This window comes from Sminthopsis crassicaudata, chromosome 1 (assembly GCF_048593235.1).
Source record: "Sminthopsis crassicaudata isolate SCR6 chromosome 1, ASM4859323v1, whole genome shotgun sequence".
NCBI lineage: Eukaryota > Metazoa > Chordata > Mammalia > Dasyuromorphia > Dasyuridae > Sminthopsis > Sminthopsis crassicaudata.
Window position 1 is genome coordinate 31,705,367 of NC_133617.1, and position 6,977 is coordinate 31,712,343.

Consider the following 6,977-nt stretch of genomic DNA (forward strand, 5'->3'; position numbering starts at 1 on the left):
CCTGTGCCTGAGCTAAGAGAGAGCTCTGGGAGAGAGTTCTCCTTCCCCCTCCCCAGAAATGACTCAGAGGTGGTTAGCACCGCTGCAGCTTGAAGTAGTACCCAGTGAAGGACCCCACTGTGTGGCCTAGAGATTTAAGGCTAAACAGTGAAAGTATCACAAACCTCAGCCAATGCCTCCTGTGTGGCTGTGGATATCAGCAGTTGATGTGAAAAGCCCCTGTGCTCAAACTGGAAGTGTCTGCCCAGAAACCGCAGTCCCTACTTCAAAGGTTCCACTTCTCTGGGAATTCTGCTTCTCTGGGAATTCCAGTGCTGCTAGAATTCCACTGTCTCAGGCTGAGCCCCACTCTATGTGGATTAGAGGCTGCCTCAGGCTGTGTCCCCGCTATTCAGGCTCTCAACTACCTCAAGGAGAAGCCCCGGGCAACAGAAGGCTTCTGCACAGCCACTGGGATCTGTTAGGTCACTTCCCGATTGGGGTGGATTTAGGATCTGGCTTTATATTTTAAAGTGGCTTGATTTCTCTTCTGAACTGCTGTTTTATAAGCAGAGAAGAGCTAACAGCCTGTGCCAGATTCCTCTATCTCCATGGCTTCTCTGATCCCAGAGTTCTCCCCAGTCTGATCAGCATAGTATTCTAGCACCTAACCCTGTCTGTGCTGGTCTTTTTTTTTCCTCCCCTTGGAACCAACCTTTTCTGTTGAAATTCCAGATTCTCTTCAGCTGGTAAGTTGTGCTTCTAATCCTTATGGTTTTTAACAGTCCAACATTATTTTTGAGGCTGATTCAACTAATTGGTAGTGAGGGAAGAAGGGAGCTTACAAATTCATGTGTATCTTCTCTGCCATCTTGTCTCCACCCCCCCTTTTTTTTTTTTTTCTTGAAGAACACCATAACAGCAGGGAAGTAATACTATGGTATGCAAATGACTTGGGTTTAAGTAAAGGAGTGTTTTTCAAAACAAACATCCTCACTTTCTCCTCACTGAATATGGATGCAATAGCAAGATATAGATCAGGATGACTGGAAAGTCTGGTACAATTCATTTGTAAATACATTTGGTCCTGTAGATTATTTTATAGAGAGTTCAATGATAGGTTGTTCCTATCCTTTTTTTTTTTTTCTAAAACCAAGTTATTTAAATATTTTATTTTGTCTTCTGTTAATCTAGACTGATTAAATTTTTGTAAATATACATTCATTTTATTTAGAGTCAGATTTATTGCCATACATTTGGACAAATAACTCCTAATTATTGTTTTAATTTTCTCATTAGTGGGGAATTCAATCTTTTCATTTTTGATACTGGTAATTTGGTTTTATTTTTCTAATCAAATTATCCAAAAGTTTGTTTTTTCCATAAAAGCAATTCAGTTGTTTTCATACTTCAATTTTATTAATCTTTAATTTTCAGAATTTCTAATTTGACATTTAATTTGGGGATATTTAATTTGTTCTTTTTTAAAATTTTTTTAACTTTTTTAGTTTCAGTCCCAATTCATTGATTTACTATTTCTCTCTTTTATTTACACAAGCATTTAGAGATATAGAATTTTCCCTAATACCTGCTTTGACTGCATCCCACAAGTTTTGGTATTCTGTCTTCTTATTCTCATTCTCTTGAAGTAAATTTTTTTTGTTGCTATGATTTGTTATTTGATCTATTCATTTTTAAGTTTAGATTAATTAGTTTTCAATTCATTTTTGTTCTATTTTCCTTGGCCTTTTATTACAGATAACTTTTGTTATATCATCATCTGAACAAGATGCCTTTAATATATTTCTGCCTTTTTGTATTTGATTGTGAGGTCTTTATGCCCTCACACATGTCCAGTTTTTGTGTTGGTGTCATGTACTACTGAGGAAAAAAAAAGTTATATTCCTTTCTATTCCCATTTAGTTTTCTTCAGAAGTATATCATATCAAATTTTTCTAAAATTTTATTCACTTCCTTAACTTCCTTCTTGTTTATTTTATGGTTAGATTTATCTAGTTCTGAGAGGAGAGGAGAAGCTTCCCTTTTAAAATAAGTTTATCTATATTTCTTCCTGTTAACTCACTTAACTTCCCTTCTAATAATTTAGATACTATACCACTTGGTGTATAGGTGTTTATAATCGATATTACTTCATTTTCAATGATCCATTTCAGCAAGATGTAGGTTTTTTCTTGCCATTTTAATAATAATTATTATTATGATGATGATTACTTTACTTTTCCTTTGTATGAGATGAGTTCATACTGGTCACTTCTGCTTTAAAAAAAATTCAATTGAAATACAATACTACTGCAGCCTTTCAACTTTATTCTCTCTGTGTCTCTCTGTTTCAAATGTGTTTCTTGTAAACAACATATTGTAGGATTCTGATTTTTAATCCACTCTGCTATCCACTTCTGTTTTAGGGACAGTTCATTCCATTCATATTCAAAGTTATGTTTTCTAACTGTGTATTTTCCTCCATCCTATTTCTCCTGTTTATACCTCCCCCTTCTCTCTCTCTCTCTCTCTCTCTCTCTCTCTCTCTCTCTCTCTCTCTCTCTCTCTCTCTCTCTCTCTCTTCTCTCTCTCTCTCTCTCTCTCTCTCTCTCTTCTCTCTCTCTCTCTCTCTCTTTCTCTCTTTCTCTCCTTTTATTTTATCCTTCTTCTTAATTGTTTTCTTTTGCAACCTACCTCAACTTGCTGTCCCTTTTGTCATCTCTCTTCTTTTCTTTTCCTCTTCCCCTCTTATTTCCCTACAGTGTAAAATAAATTTCTTTACTCATCCTTCTCCCCCCTCTATTTTAATAGTTTTTTGATGCATCTTCAAATGATATAATTTACCTGATTTTGCTTCCCCTATTCTCTTCTCCAAGTGCAATCTTAGATTTTTCACCCCTTAATTTTTTTAATCATCACATCAAATTCAACTTATGACCACACCCTCTAAATGTAGTTCTTCTAACTGCCCTAGTAGAGATATAGCTTTTAGGAGGTACAAATATCATCTTTCCCATGTAGGAATATAAACTTTTCAATTTATTAAATAAATCAATTTATTAAATGTCAACTTTTTGCTTTCCTGTTTACCTTTTAATACTTTTCTTGAGTTTTGTTTTTGAAATTCTAATTTTCTGACCACCTCCAATCTTCTCATCATGATTTTTCATTGAATCTTTTCTCCTGAAAGATTAGACTCACTTTTTCTGGGTAGTTGATTCTTTGTTGTAATCCAAGATTCTCTTCCTTCCTGAATATCATATTGCAAACCTTCTGATTGTTTAATATGGAAACGTCTACATCATGTTTAACTCTAATATTTGAATTATTTCCTTATGATTGCTTGCTGTATTTTATCATTGATTTGATAGTTATGGAATTTGGGCACAATAGTTCTTAGAGTTTTCCTTCTGGGATCTCTGTGAGGCAGTGATTGCTTGATTCTTGCTATTTCCATTTTATTCTCTGGTTCTAGGATATCAAGGCAGTTTTCTTTGATGTTTCTTGAAATATGCTCTCCAGGTTCTTTAAAAAAATTCATAGCCTTCAAGCAGTCCAATAATTCTTAAATTATTTCTCCAGGATCGATTTTTCAGGTTAGTTTTTTTTTTCCTAAGGGGGATACATTTTCTTCTATGTTTTCATTCTTTTGCCTATTTTTTTTATTAATTCTTGATGTCTCATAAAGTCATTAGCTTCTATTTGCACAATGATATTTTTCCCTTTTATTTAGTGCTTTGTTTATATGTTAAAATTATTTTAGCATTCATTTAAAAATAATGAGTCCAGATTACTTTCCTTCCCCCTTCCTCTCCACCTCTCCTCATTGATAATGCAAATAATTTAATACAGGTTATATGTTTATATTCATGCAAAATATTTCCATTTCAGTCATGTTGTAAAAGAAAACATTGATTACTCAAAATAGCCTCAAGAAATATTTTAAAAAGATTTTTAAAAAAATATGGTTCAATCTGTATTCAGATAACATCTTTTCTTTCTCTGGATATGAACAACATGTTTTAAAATCATAACTAATATTTCTAAATTCTAAAAGAATTATGTAACATTGTATTGCTGAGTAAATTTATGTCATTCAGAGCTGATTATCTTACAATATTTCTGTTATTTTGTACACAGCTCTTCTGTGTACTTCTGTTATTTTGTTTCATCAGCTCATGGAAGTCTTTCCAGGTTTTTCTGAGATCATTCTGTTCATCATATCTTATAGCACATCATAATCATATATCAAAATTTCTTCAGTCATTTCCCAATCGATAGATATTTCATTAATTTTCATTCATTTGCCTCCAGAATAGAGTTTTTACACACACACACACACACACACACACACACACACACACACACACACACCATATTACATATAGGTCCTTTCCTTTAATGGTTTTTTATCTTTTGGAATACATATCTGCTATATCAAAGGTATACATAGTTTTATAATCCTTTGGGCAATTGTTCTAAATTGCTCTACAGAATGGTTGAATCTGTTCACAATTCCACCAATAATGGATTAATATCTCATTTCCCGAACATCTTCTTCAATGTTTGTCATTTTCCTTTTCTGCCCTATTAACTAATCTAATGGACATGTGGTACTAGTTCAGAATTGCTTTAATTTGCATTTTTCCAATCAATAGTGAATCAGAGCATTTTTTTCTCCTATGGCTATAGATAGCTATGACTGCTTCATCTGAAAGTTGTTCATATCTTTTGATCATTTATCAATTGGGGAATGAATCTTATTTTAATCAATTTGATTCAGTTCTTTATATGTTTGAGAAATGAGATCTTTATCAGAGAAACTTCCTTCATTTTTTCCCCACAATAACTATTGCTAACTATTTACTTTATTTATTTTATTTTCTCCTTCCTTTCACCTTTTCACAAAGTCTTTCCTCAAAAGTGGTTTGTTCTGATTACCCCTCCACCAGTCTGTCTTCCCATAGAAAACTACTATGGTAACTGAAAAGACTGATATAAAACTCAGAAGAGACCAACACTGTCAAAGTACCCACTGCATGTGACTATGGGCAAAGCAACAGACTCCTGTTTTAGTATTAGCAAAAGAGTCCCCTGCAATCCTCTTCTGACCAGTTGTTTGACCTTCTTGTCATCTGTGGTCTGAGAACTTTGGAAGAAGCCAATGCTGCTGCTGCTGCTGCTGATTCAATAGCATCCAAAGCCTGCTCCTGATTTGCTGGATTCAGGACTGGATTGATATGACCTATACTGGACTGTACTATATTCTCACTCAGGTGATCTTCTAAGTTATCTTTGGTGTCTATGGACTGAGAGGTCTGGAAGCTGCCCATAGTTTAGACACTCCAAGTCCTGTTCCTCATTTGTTGAGGTCAAGACTATTCTGGGACAGCATATATTGAACTGGATTTCACATTTACTGTGATGGGACAGACCTTTCCGGCAGATTTTCTAAATTGCTTTGGGCTACAAAATGTTTTCACTCTGTCTTTTTATGGGTTCTGTTGCACTAGAATTTGTTTAGAGTTATTATTTTAAAGTATTTGTAAGGGCTTGGGGGAGAACTCAAGCAAGTCCCTGTCTTTACTGCACTCTTTTTTATTATTATTATAGCTTTTTATTGACAGAACATATGCATGGATAATTTTTCAACATTGACACTTGCAATCACTTCTGCTCCAACTTTTCCCTTCCTTCCCTCCACCCTCTTCCTTAAATGGCAGGCAGTCTCATACATGTTAAACATGTTAAAGTATATGTAAAATACAATATATGTGTACATATTTATACAGTTCTTTTGTTGCACAAGAAAAATCAGATTTAGAAAGGTAAAAACAACCTGGGAAGAAAAACAAAAATGCAAGCAGTCCACACTCATTTCCCCGTGTTCTTTCGCTGGGTGTAGCTGGTTCTGTTCATCACTGATAATAGGATCTGAATTGGATCCTTTCATTGTTGAAGATAGCCAATTCCACCAGAATTGATCCTCATATAGTATTGTTGTTGAAGTGTATAATGATCTCCTGGTTCTGCTCATTTCACTTAGCATCAGTTCATTTTATTGCACTATCTAGACTCTGCCCCCCACCATCCATTAAATTTTTTAAGGAATTTTTTTTTATTTAGCTTTTGTACCTTCTTTTCCATTTGGTCAATTCTATTTTTTAATTTGTTTCCTTCAGTAAATTTTTGTGCTTTCTTTTTTTTTTTTTCCTGAGGCTGGGGTTAAGTGACTTGCCCAGGGTCACACAGCTAAGAAGTATTAAGACCAGATTTGAACTTGGGTCCTCCTGAATTCAAGGCTGGTGTTCTATCTATTGTGCCACCTAGCTGCCCCCATTTTTGTGCTTCTTTTACAAGTTTTTGATTCTTTTTTTATAATTCTCTTTCTTATTCATTCTATTTCCTTTTCCTTTAGCATTTCCTCTTTTTTTTTTTTTTTTTTTTTACTTTTATGATTGAACTTTTCTCCTGGGGTAAAAGGACAACTACCCCAAATTTCTTTTGGAGTTCTGAGCCTTCACTTTGAACACAGGCCCCCTTATGTTTGCAGGAGTAGCTTTGCCTACTGGAAACAGCCTGGTTTTCCAGAGTTTGCCTTCTGAGCTTAGACTGGAGGATGCATTATGGATCTTCCAGATCTCTATATCCAGCCTTAGTCTCCTGAGTTCCAGTCTTTTATCCTCAATTGCCATTTCAAATCATCTCTTCCATAGGCATTTTTCTTTCTTTCTTTCTTTCTTTCTTTCTTTCTTTCTTTCTCTTTCTTTCTTTCTTTCCTTTCTTTCTCTTCTTTCTTTCTTTCTTTCTTTCTTTCTTTCTTTCTTTCTTTCTTTCTTTCTTTCTCTTCTTTCTTTCTTTCTTTCTTTCTTTCTTTCTTTCTTTCTTTCTTTCTTTTCTTTCTTCTCTCTCTCTCTTTCTTTCTTTCTTCCTTTCTTCCTTTCTTCCTTTCCTTTTTCTTTCTTCCTTCCTTCCTTCCTTCCTTCCTTCATCCTTCC